The following is a 16,657-nucleotide window of genomic DNA, read 5'->3' on the forward strand; positions in this document are numbered from 1 at the left end:
AAATAAGCAAATATAAATTGCTCAACAACAAGAAATTATTGGAAAATAAAATCCATTGTGCATTAAGAAAAAGCAAAATTAAAACACCAATGAGATACTCTACTCTTCTAGTAGAATAGCTAAAAACCAAAAACTGACAATACCAATTACTGGTGAGGATGTAGGACAATAGGAAATCTCATTCACTGCTGATGGGAATACACACAGTACAACCTCTTAAGAAGACATCTTGCTAATTCTTGTGAAGCTAAATATAGTGTCACTATATGGTGCACCAATTGTGCAGCAATGTATTTCTCCAACTACTGTGAAAATATACATCCACACACAGACCCCTAAGAACATCTAAAAAGCAGCTTTATTCACAGTGGCCAAAACCTAGAAGGAACCAATATGTCCTTTAACAAGTGAATGACACCCAAGCGTGGGACACTGAGGGAAGACACTTGAGGCACACATGGGCTACAGGCACAGGGTAAGGAAACACACAAGTTCAGACAGGGGCTAGAGGAAGAGTAAATGAAAACACTGGTTGTCTAGATAGGCTGGAGGCACAGAGAATGTAGACAAACACGAGCTGGCATGGGCTGAAGCACAGCGGACAGACACGCTCAGGGATGGAAAGGGATGCAGACACATGGAGTGAGAGAGACATGTGAGGTCTGGTATAAAATGTGGGCACAGGAGATAGAGACACTCGAGGAAAATATATGCGCTGCAGGTAATTGAGAGAACGACATGAGTTGTCTGACATGGGTTTTAGAGAGAGGGGATGGAGACTCAAATGGGTTGGCAAGGGCTACAGGAACAAGGAATGGAGACTTTTGAGAGGTGGTATGGACTGAGGGGAGAGAAAATCTTGACAAAACAAAAGGGCAGACATGGACTGCAGTCATATGAGATGGTGACACTCAACACAAGATATGAGCTTCAGGTAGAGGGATGGAGACACACAAAGGCTGGCTTGGTTGCAGATCATGGGCTGGAGACGCTATGGGGCCGACATGGCTTGCAGCACAGAATTTAGAAATACACTAGGGAAGACAAGAGATACCAGCTACATCTGTGTGTAGCCTTAAATGAATGTATGATTATGGAAGAAAGACAGGAAATCCACAATCTCAGCTTCTGTCTCAAGAATTAAAAGAGAATAACACGGACAAAAATACAGATAGGAAACAATAATAAAGATAAGAATCAATGAAATAGAAAAATACTAAAGAAATAAATCAGGCTAAAAGTTATTTTTAAAATATTAATAATGTTAATAAACCACTAACAAAACTGATTAAGGAAAAGAAAAAGAAATGAAACACAAATGACCAGTATCAGAAATCAAATAAAAAGTATTCTCTACAGAGTGCTTAGATCTTAACGAGATACATCATTTTGTGAAATACTTAGCACTATGAATTTGACAGCAAAGGTCAAAATTCACTTTATAAAAAATCCATATACTGAAACTGACACACAAAAAAACATAAAATAGGAAAACTCACATATCTACTAAATAAATTGAATTGTTAGATGGTCAAACCAACTAACCAACAAGAACAACAAACACTTTCCACAAGCAAAACTCTAGGTCTGGGATTATTAACTATTCCAGACAATAGAGGGAGGATGGAAGGAAAGGTTCAGATTCCAGATTAGACTGAACACAAAACTAATATAGATTTTATTCACATTGAATACAGTACAAAGATGATTCTTTACCACACAGGACCTCTGAAGTCATCTTTCCACTATACTACCCAATAAATTGAACCTAGAGAAGAACTGGAGAAAAAAAGCACAACACTTATAAATATATATATATATTTTTTATAATTTTATTTATTTTTTTCCCCCAAATCCCCAGTAGATAGTTGTATGTCATAGCTGCACATCTTTCTAGTTGCTGTATGTGGGACGAGGCCTCAGCATGGCTGGAGAAGCTGTGCGTCGGTGCGTGCCCAGGATCCGAACCTGGGCCACCAGCAGCGGAGCACACGCACTTAATCGCTAAGCCATGGGGCCGGCCTTATTAAATATTTTTAATACAGTAAAGAAACTGAGGTGATCTAAACAGAAGAGGAAAATGCTAATAGGTGACAATTACCATCTTCAATGTATGAGGAAGTCCAGAGAAGGCTAAATTTAAAAAGTGGATATAAAGTGAAAATTATTTAAATAACACAAAGAAAAATTTTATTATATGGCAAAGTAATATAGCAGACAATCAACCAATCAATAAAAAACCAATTAATTAATGTATATCATTGATTAGTGATATCAGAACTGATTTCTGGAGGTTGTGGAGTTTTTGTCCCTGGAAACTTCTCAGAAACCAACATTAAGCCATTTGTCCTGGATAGACTTTAGACCTTCTCCTGCTGGGGCTCAAGACCCCTTCAAGTTTCTTCTTTAATTTTAATCTCCTGCTAAATTAAATCAGAGAAGGCATGGTGAAGTCAAATATGAGTGTGGTCTGGGGGGTTCATTAGAGGAGCGGTAGAGAAACAGTAAACACACCTGGGATGCCGTAGGGTTCTGAGAAGCAGAGCAATAAGTCTGTGAAGGGCTTGAGACATATTAGGTCCTCAGTAAATAACCATTGTTATCACTAATAATTCGTTTCCAATAGTGTAGATAAAAGAAAGTTGGCTATTCTGTCAAAAAAATCTTCCTCAAAAATGTCTTAATTGACTGAAGATTAAATAATCAAAGCTGGCTTTGTTTTTAATATTCTTTCCTAGCCACATAGGGGTCGAGGGAAGCAAACAAAGTAATTGGGCAACACTTAGGAGAGTCATAAACCTTGAAGTCAGAGTAATCTTTGCTTTAGTCTCTGAAAATTCAGGAGCCTCTAGATCCAAATGCCAACACATTCAAGTTGTTGGTGAATCTTGATTAAGATTTTGATAGTTTTGGCTGTCTGCTCAAGCAAAGCATCCTTTGAAACCTAAGGTTTCTAAGCCGGTGGTTCTCAATGTGTGGCTGGTCAGCAGCATCACCTGGGAAATGGTCAGAGACGTATATTTTCGGGTCCCCCATCCTACTGGATCACAAACTCTGGGATGGGATCAGCATTCTGTGTTGTAGGGGACCTCCACACAGTTCTAATGCACACTGGAGTTCGAGAACCACTGTCTTAGGAGAAGCCAGTCCTAGGTACCACATAGGGTTAGCGTGGATTCCTCTCTCACGAGGGCTTCTCCTGAGGCCCCATGGCCAAAATAAGGATTCTTTTTTTATGGCCATAGGAAGAAGTATCGGCTCAACTCCAGGTAGCCTTCTTCAGGAATTTTTCCAATATGACCAGGAGCTCTGAAATTTGGATTCAAAAAAGAAAAAAATACAAAAAATTGGTTCAACGTTCAAGAAATTTTCCTGCTTCAGATTGAGGGTGGAGAAGTAGCTGAAATAGAGAAAAATTTCCCAGAACACTGATCTATCAGTTCTTGATGGAAACCACTGAGTTCCTTCAGTGGAACTAAACAATGACCAGGAAGGTTATGGTTAGTCTGATGTGTTACAGGAGAAAGAAACACAAAGATAAAGGAAAAAAAAAAAAATAGGAGAGAGGGAGAGTAAGGAAGGGAGATAGAAACAGCGACCATCAGTCAGAGGTGGTGAGAGGAGGGGAAAGGAATAGAAGATGCAGAGGGAGAGAAGCAGCTGCCGCTCGGTAGGAAACATACCTGTTGACACTGTGCACGTGTGGCTTTCATAGAAAGGTGTAAGGTTTCTAAAAAGCAAAGAAAATAAAAACAAATCCATCCAATTTAGTAATTTGTCCTAAATATTAATTGATCAGGTCTGATCACGCTGATGTCTTCCTTCTCCTTTATTCCATCCATGTCTCAAATTCTATGTCCTGCCCTTGTCTAAGGCTTCAGAAACACACCACAATTCAAACTATCACAAGGTGAACCTTTTAAATCATTTCAACTTCTTCTTCCTTGCCCTTCTGCACAAAATAGATGCCCTACGTGTTAGCTTACGCTTCGGTGCCTTTCAAAAAAACTTTATTCTTAAAAGTAGAGTTTGAGATTTACAGATAATTGAACAGAGAGTACATAGAGCTCCATACACTCACCGCACTTCCTCTCCCCTCTCTCCCAAGCCCCATCTCCCCTATTATTAATACCTTTTATTAGTATGATACGTTTGTTATAATGAATGAACAATATTGAAACGTAATGAACTACAGTCCCTAGTTTAAGGGTCACTCTTGGTGTTGTACAGTTTCATGGGTTTTGACTCACATATAGTGACATGTAGCCACCATTATGTACAGAACAGTCTCACTACCCTAAAAATCCTCTGAGCATATTATCAGCTCTTAGTGGCTTTTTAAAATATTAACAGTTGTCAGAAAAACGTAAATTTTTACAATGAAAAATGCTTCACAGGTGCTAAGTTTTGTTAGTCTCCCTCTTATGATCACTATTAGAAATAACGAAAAAAAATGAACTCCTATATAAATAGCAAAAATCATAGAATTTTAAAGATAAAAAAGATCTGGAAGATTAGGAAATCCCACATTCTTCAAGACCCTGCTCTCCAGTCTCTCAGCTTTGTGTGTCATTTATCTGCTGACTCCGCTGACGAGAAAGAAAGAAATCAATAAAGAAAAACAAAGCAAAAAACAAGTTTTGGTTCTAAGTAGTCCTCTTGATCCCGAGTTAATCAAGCATGGATTCTCTATTATTGCCTATTTGCATCAGGAACATAATTATTAGCTAGAGCCTAATTTGAGAACATTCATTATGAATGAAAGATGTCATATCTAAGAACAGAATGGAATTCACTAAGGCTTTATTCTTGGGACATTTGTAGAATTAAGTCAGGACATGCTGTGACAGTGATAAATAAGTTCTATATATTTTTCTTCTCCAAGACCATGGATTTCAGCCACACTTTATACCCATGTACTTTGCAACAATGAAAAACAATTAAACACTGACCTTGAATATTTTGCCCTCAGATTCATTAGTCTTTAAAGTATAAATTGAGCAATTTAAATCTAGATGAGTGAAAGACTATAGAGACTTCTAGAATGTCACGTTAGGTTTTTTAGAAGTGAAGAATTGACTTTATAAAGCATTTCTATTCCTGTCATACCTTGACAATAGTGCTACTGTGACTCTGTTTTAAAGAGGATAATGGCAGGCTTTACTTTAATTTGCACCTTTTTGTTTTAAGCACACTTACTTAATATTTCTCAGTCTCTTGAAAACTTTTATCATTAAGCTCAACCTTCATTTAAATCACCAGACCTATTTGATGAAGGTGACATGAATATTTACTTGCAAACTCCTCAGAAAATTACTAATTTAACCTTACTTCAGATGATCCATTGTAGAACTCAAACTGGATTTCCCAGGCCCTTCAAAACAGCTCATAACTCTGTGTTTGTACATTTATTTGGGAAGATATTATCTAAGGGTAATTAATCTTCCCAAATGCTTTCTTCACCTCAAACAGCAATACTTCCAAAGTTTTAATGAAAATGTGGCCGATTTGGTGAAAACCAAGTGAGTTGTTTGTTTTAGCATGCCAATGAGATTAAGAAATAAGTATTTTAATTATTGTTATTGATTACAAATATCAGAAATTAAGAAAACAAACTTCTTTGTCCAAAGACATTTCTGCAAATGAAATCATCTGAAAAACTGACAGCTAGCCTCCCGTTTTAACCACTAAACCATAAGAAATGTAATACCATGGGCAAACACTTGAGCCTTGTCACCTGCATGAGTCCCCAACGCTGTTGCCCCATCAGGGCCACAGATCAGGGAAAGGAACAGGCAGAGAGGAGACAGCTGTGCTCTCAGTGTCCTTCCTTCCTGGGTCAGAACTCGGTTCCAGCTGCTCGCTGTGTACTCTTCTGGGGGAGCAAAGAATTCTGGGGACACGAGACATCCAGTGTTAAGGATGTCATCATTCTTTTTTAAACAAATGTTAGATCATGTGACGAGCTTCTCAGGACAGGAGGAGCCGCCTCAAGGGAAGGCAGATCTTCTCTAGGAGCTGACGATCATCCAGGGAGAGCAGAGTCAAGGGATGCAGAGCGCCAGCCTGATCCCGCTCTCCCTCTGAGGGACACTTCGATCCCCACCCCCCTCCCAGCGCCCCCCCAACAGTTCCCATTGTATCCTCCGAGGCCCGCGCATGCGCAGGACCAGCGCTCTGAGCGGCAGAGGGGCCGGTGAGCTGGAGAGTGCGGGAGCGCGTGCACTGGAGGCGGGGTCCCTGGTGTGGAAGTGGCTGCCTCAGACGTTTGTGTGGGGGGATTGGCGGTTTCTGGATCCTTCCTCCAGGATTTTCAGTGCTGGGGAGCTCTCCTTTCTGCAGTGTGGAGGAGCGCTGGGCAGGAGGCGGCGCCAAGGTAGGTGGTGGGCGGCGGGCTCGGTGTGGAGATTTCCACCCCAGATGGCGGGAGCGCGGTGTCGGGGGCGGTGGATGGAGTCGGGGGACGGGGTTGCTGGTGGGCTGCCTGAGGCGGGGGAGCCCAACGTCTGTCCCTTGGAGGAGCAGAGGAACGCCGCCTGGCCAGCCGGTCTCTCTGCCTTGGCGGGGCCCCACCCAGCGGAGGTGCTGGGGGCGGCAGGGAGTCGCCTGCCCTCTGTGCGCGCCCTTGAGTTCGCGCTCCCCCAGGACCCCGTCTAGGCCAGGTCGCGACATCCCGGGGTGAACACTTTCCTTCAGAAGACGCCCGTGGTCAGCGCTCCTCTGCCTGACTCCGCGCAGGCTATTGGGCTCCTCACTGCGTTCTTGAAACAAATAAGCGTTCCTACTTCTTTGGGACACTTTTATAGAAAAGCCTAATCCCATTAATGGTTTCTGATAATTGACTCTATATTTGCAAGGCAAATTTGATGCCTGTGAATGGTTGTAAACTGCATTTAATGAAAGGAGCTTTAAACAATCTTTGGTGAAAATTATGTAAGTTCCTAATAATAACTCACCTTCTGTTAACATAGACTGATGACTGATCAATTGAGGATTGAGATGATGTGTACGGAATTTTGGTTTCAGTGGAAAGGTTTTTCTTGGCAGTTGGTGCTAAAATTAAAATCGGATGAGGAGGTTTTTAGAAGTAGTATGTAGTGTGTGTTTTGTCTCCATACTCATTTAGAATTGTAAGAATTTAGATTTGGAAAGCTCATAGAACAAGAATTTTCAAATTTTGATTTGACTGAGAGGGTGAAGGGTCAAAAGGCCAAATACGGTAGGATTTCATTTATATGATAGTCTAGAAAAGATAAGCCATAGGGAAAGACAACAAATCATTAGTTGCCATTAGTTTTAATATTTAGTTAATCATTTAGTTTGATAGTTTAATCATTAGTTTTAATATTTCTGATTTTAATGATAGCATCCTAATTATGCTTTTGGATGATACCAGAATTTAACAACCTATGAAATTCTGCAAGAGGAACAAATGACATGTTGGTTATTGGTGTCTTTGAAGTGTAAGTATTGTTGGTAATGAATCTAAATAAGCTTTTTTGGATTGTGAACTACTGATTTTTTTTACTAGATCCTGTTGGACATGGCATATTACAAGTTTCAAAAGGCTCTTTAAATTATTGTAGCAGGCTGAAGCTATTAAATTATAATGTAAGATCTTTATAGATGAAACAGGCAAAAATACAAAAAGCCATTCATCTTTTTATCTTTGTTAAAATATCAAGTAAATCTTACCATATACATGAATGACTTTTGGCTAGACAGACCTGAACTTGACAAGTTGGACTCATTAGTATGGTGAATTTGTTTTGGAATGTTAAAATGGGAGAGGACATACGTTTTTCCTGAGGGTGACTCAAATCAGTATGGTGGGTTTCGCTGTTTATACGCTGTTTCTGAGTTACGATCTTGATTAAACAGCTTGTCATAGACGTACCAAGAAATTTGGGCCATTTTATGTACCAATATTTTAAGATGTCCAATTTCGCTGATAGTTTCTGATTTCAGGGTGTCTGGGAAAAACAGTTTCTCAACATAGGTACTTTGGAATACAATTTTTGATTGTTGACTTATTGAATCATAGAATTGTGGAGTTGGAAATAATTTCAGTGGTTGTAGAGCCTAATCTCTTCATTTTCCAGGAAATGGAAAGTGCGATACCTCAAGTTGTCATCCATAGTCTGACTGTTACTTTAGTGGCAGAGTTGGAACTAAATGCTCAGATGCTTGTCTCCAGATTCCTAGTACAGTGCTCTCTGTGCTAAGTACTATTAAGTAGACAAACCAATGAGTTACCTTCCCAGATCACATATGTAACCAGCAGGGTTGATTCTTTCCCATATGCATTTTTTCCTTTCTTTTTTAAATAACTACTAACCACAATTAATTCAGTCCCTTACCATGTTTAATGACTATCCTTGTGTGTGTCTCCTTGAACACATGTGGACTCCCTAGAATGGACACCAGCCTGTGAGTGGATTGCTGGGCCAGAGGCCGATGTGCATCTGCAACTTGACGAGCTGCAGCCAAATCATCCTCTGAAGTTTTAACAATTTCCATTCCCGCCAACAGTGTCTGAGTCATCCTTGCCCTGGGAATTGTCGGATCGGCATTGTCAAATTTTTAAAGTTTTGCCAATCTGATGCGTGAGAAATGATGTATTTGTTTTGTCTTTGTACAACTGTTTTGACAAAGCACAGAGCTGTGCAACTACCAAAATCAAGATACAGAATAATTCTAGCACCCAGAACTCCCTTCAGCTGCTCTTTTGTAGTCAACTCCTCCCCCACCCTTAACCCCTGGTGGCTAATGATCTGTTGCCTTTCCCTGTGGTTTGTCTTTTCTAGAATATCATATAAATGGAATCCCACAGTATTGGGCCTTTTGAGTCTGGTTTCTTTCATTTAGCACAATACATTCATTTTAGTGTTCATCCATGTTGTTGCCTGTATCAGCAGTTCCTTCTGTTTTATTGCTGAATGCAGTATGTATTGTATGAATGTACTACAGTTGATCCATCCAGCAGTTGAAGGACATTTGAGTTATTTTCAGTTTTGTCTTTTTTGACTAGCAAAAATCTGATATAAATCTTTGCAAACAAGTTTTTGTGTGAGCATTAGTCTTCTTCTCTTGGGTAAGCACCTAGAAGTGGAATTGCTGGGTCACATGGTATGTGTATGTTTAACTTTATTTGAAAAACTGTTTGTGGTAGCAAAGTCATGGCCCACAAAGATGTCCTAAACCCTGGAACCTGGGAATACATTAGTTTATTTGGCAAAGGTGAATTAAATTTACAGATGGAATTAAGGTTGCTAATCAACTGATTTTAAAATAGGGAGATTATCCTGGATTATCCAGGTGGGCCCAGTGCATCACAAAGGCCCTTAAACGGGAAAGAGAAGCAGTTGAGTAGAAAAAAAGATACAACTAGGGAAGCAGGGCCAGAGAGTTGCAGAGTTCTTGGTCTTGAGGGTGGAGGAGGGGGGCCATAGGCTAAGGAATGTGGTGGTCTCTAGAAACTTGAAAAGGCTAGGAAATGGATTAACTTTTAGAGTCCCCCCAAAAAGAACCTAGCTCTACCAACACCTTGATTTTAGCCCAAGGAGACCCGTGTCAGACTGCTAACCTACAGAACTGTAAAGCAATAAACTGAGTTGTTTTAAGCCATGAAATTTGTGGTAATTTGTTACAGCAGCATAACAAACTCCACTTTAAAACTGTTTCCCAGGGGCCGGCCCCGTGGTTTAGCTGTTAAGTGCTCGTGCTCCGCTACTGGCAGCCGGGGTTCAGATCCCGGGCGTGACCGACACACCGCTTCTCTGGCCATGCTGAGGCCACGTCCCACATACAGCAACTAGAAGGATGTGCAACTATGACATACAACTATCTACTGGGGCTTGGGGAAAAAAAAAAGGAGGAGGATTGGTAATAGATGTTAGCTCAGAGCCAGTCTTCCTCAGAAAAAAGAGGATTAGCATGGATGTTAGCTTAGGGCTGATCTTCCTCACAAAAAATACATAAATAAATAAAACTGTTTTCCAAAGAGGCTGAACCACTCTGTGTTCCCACCAGCAATGTAGGAGTGTTCCAGTTACTTTCCATCCTCATTAACACTTGGTATGGTCAACCTTTTTAGTTCTAGTCATTCTAACAGGTACATAGCAGTATCTCAATGTGGTTTTTATGTGCATTTTTCTCAGCATTAATGATGTTGAGCATCTTTTCATGTGCTTATTTGCCATCTGTGTATCGTCTTTAGTGAAGTGTCCAAATCTGTGCCCATTTTAAACTTGGATTTTCTTATTGCCGAGTTTTGAGAGTTCTTTATAGTCCTGTCAGATATGTGATTGGCAAAAGTCTTCTCCCAGTCTGTGGCTTGCCTTCTCCATCCTCTCACCAGTGTCTTTGGAAGGTCTGTGTAAAGTAAGTCGAGAGGCTCTACATGACCTCACTGGGAAAGAGTGAGTTTGGAGCACCTGAGTCCAATCAGACATTGATCAGAGTTGGGGCCGGGTCTCACTTTTAGTAAACCCAGCCCTTCCGCTTTCGCCTGTTCCTGTTTGCTGTGCTCGCCTCCCCAGCACAGGGGTCTGGTTCTAAGTCTGGTAGATCTCTGTCTCCTCAGGTTTGGGAGCCCACAGAAAATCCAGCTATGGCCTTCAGACATCTCAGCGCAGTTCTCCAACCTCCTACCTTACATCGCTTCACAATATGGCAAATTCCCTGAAGGTCAGACTAGCAGTATGTTTGACTTCGGCCACTTCCACCACTTCTGGAGGTTTCACTTCACGGGTGCTTTGAGGAAGAGCAGTTGTGTGTCTGAAAGCCCTCAGGTTTCCTCTGCCACACCACTCCTGCAGAATCACTACAAGTTTGGCTAGTTTCTCTTTTCCCTAGCCAAGACTCGGACTGAGCAAACCAGATCCTCGGCAAGCACCCAGAATCAGAAAACGCCTGCAGGAGAAAGAAAGATAAAAATCCTTGCTCACATAAAAGACTTTTTCTTCTTTCTGGAATTTTAGTTGGTTGATTCTGAAGTTGTCTGATGCTCTAAAAATATATTTATAATTTATCTGCCTGTGTCCACTTTTGCAGCAAGAGTGCTTTCCTGTCTTAATCTCCTCTAAAACAGAAGTTCCCTTGTCATTAGTTTTTAACTGCGTCAGTTATACATTGTGAATATTATTATTGTTTGGTAAAGTCATGCTTTCAATGATTTATTCAGATGTTTACCCGTTTTTATCCTCACAATCCATTTTTACCTCTTAGCAGTTCTTCTATCAGTTTCTTTCTTCTTAAAGTACATTCTTTTTTACTTTTTAAGTTTTTTCCTTGAGGAAGATTAGCCTGGGTAATATCTGTGCCCATCTTCCTCTATTTTGTATGTGGGTCACCACCATGGCATGGCTGATGAGTGGTGTAGATCTAATCCTGGGATCCAAACCCACAAACTCAGGCCTTGGAAGCAGAGCGTGCTGAACTTAAACCACTACACCAGGTGGCTGGCCCCTTAAAGTACATTCTTCAGAAGTTCCTTAATGAGCATTTGGTGGTGGTAATACTCTTAGTAAATGTTTGCATAAAAATATCTTTAATTCACCCCAGTTCTTGAGATATGGTTTGATTGGGTATACACTGAAAGTTATTTTCTCTCTGTACCTTGAAGATTTAATCCAACTCTCTCTTGCCTTCCATTATTAAGAAATGTATCATAGGTCTAAATGTAAGTCTCTGTAAGTGTTCTGTTCCTCTGTGGGGCTTTGAATATCTTCTTTTGTATTTAGTGTTCTTTGGTTTCACTGGATGGATCTGGCTCTAAATTTTTTTTTTAATTGTGCTTGAGATGTATTCAGCTGCCTGAATCTAGAGTGGAAGTCTTTTATCAATTCTGGAAATTTCTGTTATTATGCCTGAATATTCCTTTAAATCATATATATATCTTTATATTAATTCAAATATATATACACATACTTATACACATTCAATACATATTCATTAAATATATATTTTAAATTATTTAATTCAATATATTATATTATTCAATATAGCGATTTGTATTATTCAAAAAATATACATATATTATTTATATATATAGTTTCCTGTACTTGACCAAACTCAAGCCAGCCTCCTTTGAGCCCTCTTCCTGACTAGGCCTCCATCTTGGCCTATAATAACTACACCCTCTCAGCACAAATGATTTCACCCCCCCACACACATTATAAGACTTAAACACTGACATAGTTTCTAACAGCTCAAATCCACATCTCTAGGATTACCCCTGCCCCCTTAAAGTGCCTGCCTGAGAAAGCTCAAGGCAGCCAAAAGATTTGACTGTTTGTTCTGGCCAACACTCCATCATTGATCCCTGACATCCCTTTCTTAGAGCATTTACCCAAAAGTTCTTACAACTGTGAATCTTTGCTCTGTCCCTTTGAGTTGTATGTGTGTCTCCTATAACTCAGGACTGCACTTCTTTTTTTTTTTTTTTTAAATTTTATGTATGGGCCAGCCCCGTGGCGTAGCGGTTAAGTGCGGGCGCTTCGCTGCTGGCGGCCCGGGTTCGGATCCCGGGCGCACACCGACGCACCGCTTGTCCGGCCACGCTGAGGTCGCGTCCCACATAGAGCAACTAGAAGGATGTGCAGCTACGACATACAACTATCTACTGGGGCTTTGGGGGAAAAAATAAGTTAATTAATTAATAAAAATTTTTTTATTATAATTATAATTTATAATTATATATAAATAATTATAAATTATAATTATAAAAAAATTTTATTAATAAATAAAATTATTTAAAAAATTTATTTATTTATTATTATTATAATTATAATAATATAATTATTATTATTATTTATTAATTAATTAATAAAAATTTTTTTTTATAATTATATATAAATAATTATAAATTATAATTATAAAAAAATTTTATTAATAAATAAAATTATTTAAAAAATTTATTTATTTATTTTTTCCCCCAAAGCCCCAGTAGATAGTTGTATGTCGTAGCTGCACATCCTTCTAGTTGCTCTATGTGGGACGCGACCTCAGCGTGGCCGGACAAGCGGTGCGTCGGTGCGCGCCCGGGATCCGAACCCGGGCCGCCAGCAGCGAAGCGCCCGCACTTAACCGCTACGCCACGGGGCTGGCCCAGGAGTGCACTTCTAAAGGTCCTGACAGCCATTACTTGAGCTGAGGACAGGGTGTCTGTCTCCCAGACTCTGTGAGAGGAGAGAAGTGAAACTTTGATCATTTCCAACCAGCAGACACAACTGGCCAGATCACACTGCACTGACCAACACTCTGTAACTTTTCCCTCCCTGACGCTACTGAGCCCCTGCTCACCCCTCTGCCTGCTCCCTCATTCTCCCTTTCAAATGCCCAGTCATCTCTGTACAAATCAAATTGAGTTCAGTTCACCCTGTTCCCTCTTCCCTAGTGCAGTGGTATATTACTGATTAAAATCTGTCCTGACCACTTTCACTAGAGCCTGGCTTTGTTTATACTCTAGGTTTAACACACATACAGATAATCTCATGCATATGCATAGATACGCATATACCAACATAACCATGGGCCCTCCAGGACCAGTTCAAGTGACCCCATCTTATCAACAGAGTAGCTAAGAGTTTTCTTTCAGGAGCTGAGACCCCTCATCCAGATCAGACCACTTGGGACCACCAACTCATCAACTGGGAGTGCCCAAATGCTTTATAAGTGACCTTTGGACATCAAGGAGCTAAAAACTCCATTCTCTGATCATGGTAACACTGCCAATTTGTGAACATACATCCAATGAAGAGCCACAAAGCTTGACTTTGCTTGTGCAGATCATCAATTACCTCACTTCTCCTTACTTCCAATCATGTACCTCAACACGTCAGACCACCCTGCCCTTCATCCCATAAATTGTGCCCCAAGACCTGGATCAGGGAGACAGATCAGAGACAGACACATGCCCCCTGTCTCCTTGCAGATCAATCTCACAAAATAAAGCTACACATCATTTCCCAAAAGCTGATGCCAGAATAATTGGATTTTTTAATGTGCATTGGGCAAGAGAAACCCAATATTGTGCAGTAACATCAATACATATATATGCACTTACTGATTGTTTTATCTTTTTTATTTTCTTTTCTGAGGAGGATTCACCCTGAGCTAACATCTGTTGCCAATCTTCTTCTTTTTGCTGAGGAATATTCACCCTGAGCTAACATCTGTGCCAATCTTCCTCTATTTTGTATGTGGGTGGCCACCACAGCCTGGCCACTGATGAGTGTTGTAGGTCCACGCCCAGGAACTGAGCCAGGACCACTGAAGTGGAGTTCTCTGAACTTAACTACTAGGCCATGGGACCAGCACATCTCTAAATGTTTTGAAGATGTTACTAGATATGCAAATGAAGTTTCACTATGATCTCTGGATTTCCTTTCTGCTCCTTTAGTCCCTCACTTCAGTGTATGTGTTTCTTGCTCCATCATTCATGCTAGAGGAATTCCTCAAATATCAAGTGGTCCTTGGCTACCTGTTCATATTTCTGTGATGGGAAGAAAACAGCTGAGTAGGATCTCTGCGGGCCCGATGGGGCCTGTGAATGTCTGGACTCAATGTTTCTTCAGGGGTGTTGAGTGTTCAACTGGTAACAGGCAAACAATGTTGGTGTCCACACTGATTAATAACATACTTATTCCACACATTCCCACAATGACAGACATCCTCTGAACACGTGGAAATGCTGACAACACACACCCACATACACACTATTTGCAAATGACCATCAGCATTCAGACTGTAAACTACACCTGATAATGCACACTGATATTCAGAACATACACACAAACTCACACACACATACAGACCACTCACTGTCTCAGAGCCCACAGTGACTTGAACTCTCTAAACACACACACACGTCAACAAAACACACCTTCACATAGATGCCATAATAACCATGCACCCTGTGACCATACAGAATTGCTGAACACACACACATCCACACAACAAGGAACGTGGTCGTGCACGAGTGGGCTTGATCAAGAGGTTTTTCACACCTCAGCATCAACATGGACACCCCAGGGCGAGAGGGAGAGGCAGAGGGCACAGGGAAAAAATGTGGGGAGCTGTCAGGAGGCACTTGCATAAAGCAAATATGATACCTGCAAAGCTGGTTGCTAAATGACATGTGACTCAAGGGTAGGAGGACCCAAGAGGATCTGAAATGGTACAAAGAAGGTGACTGATACAAACCCATCACAAGATATTTAAATATAAGGAACAGTGATATTTTAAAAGGCACTGAAGAGAGTGCATCAAAGCTTAGATATAATTCCAAACAATGAATAACATGGAATTCTGGCCAAAGAACAGCCATTATTGCTGTTAAAATTCCTATTTAAATGTTTCTTATAAAATTATAGAAATATTCCTTGAAAAATGACAAATATTCATTGGTTTAAAATATTTAAAACATTTCAGGATAAAATTACTGCAGGTTCCACTTTTATTGAGTAGCTTTTCTTGGGCAGCTATAAGAGCTTGACAAAGCACACAACAGCTGTTTGGAGGGTTGTAGAACATCCTGTGCAGACAGGACTTGGGGGTCTACAAGCTCTGAGACAAGGAAAGCACAAGATTGTGAGCACCAGCTCCATGCGGCTTCTCTCCTAAGGCATTTGCTATTTCAATGGAGAGAAGAGAGTCTGAGCAGAAAGAGGAGGAAAAATGAACTGAAATTTGGTTCCAGACAAGTCCAGTAATTTCTGCTTTCAGTCAGATGTGGTAAAGGCAGAGCAACAGTTAAACATTGATTTAATAAATACTGTATGTTTGAAAACACCAAAGGGATGTGGAAGCAAACAGGACTAGATGAAATAAAATTTCAAAAAGGAAAGAACCTTTTTAGGTGAGATTGCCAGACATGCCCTCACCCGGGGGAATTTGCTGAATCTGGACTCTGATAATCAGACTTGTCTTACCAGAAGACAATTGTAAGTACAGTCTGTCATAATTGATTTATGTTAGCTTTTAAATAGCACAAGTTTTCTTTGTTAATTTTTACTGCCTCCACTAGGAGACTCTATGAAGGGAAAGATATTGTATCATTTGCCACATGATCTCCAGAACATTCTTCAGTTTGGGCTGTATGACTTCTATAAATATTTGTTAATTGTTGGTTTCATGAATGCTATGGACTGAATGTCTATGTAATCCAATTTCATAAGTTAAAATCGTAATCCCCGACGTGATGGTATTTGGAAGTGGGGCCTTTGGGAGTTAATTAGCTTAGATGAGGCCATGAGTGTGATGCCCCCATGATGGGATTAGTGCCCTTACAAGGAGATGGAGGGCCAGAGCTCTCTCTGCCAGATGAGGGTAGAGCAAGAAGCTGTCCTTCTGCAAAACAGGAAGAGAGCTCTCACCAAAAGCCACTCAGCTTGAACCTAGATCTTGAACATCCCAGTCTTCAGAACTGTGAGGAATGCACTTCTCTTGTTAAGAGTGCCCAGTCTAGGGATGGCCCGGTGGTGCAGTGGCTAAGTGTGCGTGCTCTGCTTCGTGGCCCCAGGGTTCATAGGTTCAGATCCCAGGCATGCACCGATGCACTGCTTCTCAAACCATGATGTGGCAGCGTCCCATATACAAAGTAGAGGAAGATGGGCAAATACGTTAGCCCAGGGCCAATCTTCCTCAGCAAAAA

The 16,657-nt window shown here is 40.6% G+C and overlaps 1 long non-coding RNA gene across 1 annotated transcript in view; it reads left to right on the forward strand.

Annotated features, from left to right (window-relative positions):
• Window positions 1-6,231: 6,231 nt before the first annotated feature.
• LOC131402334 (uncharacterized) overlaps window positions 6,232-16,657 on the forward strand; it is a 40,716-nt gene continuing 30,290 nt past the window's right edge. Inside the window, exon 1 of the long non-coding RNA XR_009218556.1 lies at window positions 6,232-6,376. This is a non-coding gene — a long non-coding RNA (uncharacterized LOC131402334). The remainder of the gene's footprint in view (window positions 6,377-16,657) is intronic.

This window comes from Diceros bicornis (assembly GCF_020826845.1).
Source record: "Diceros bicornis minor isolate mBicDic1 chromosome 7 unlocalized genomic scaffold, mDicBic1.mat.cur SUPER_7_unloc_3, whole genome shotgun sequence".
NCBI lineage: Eukaryota > Metazoa > Chordata > Mammalia > Perissodactyla > Rhinocerotidae > Diceros > Diceros bicornis.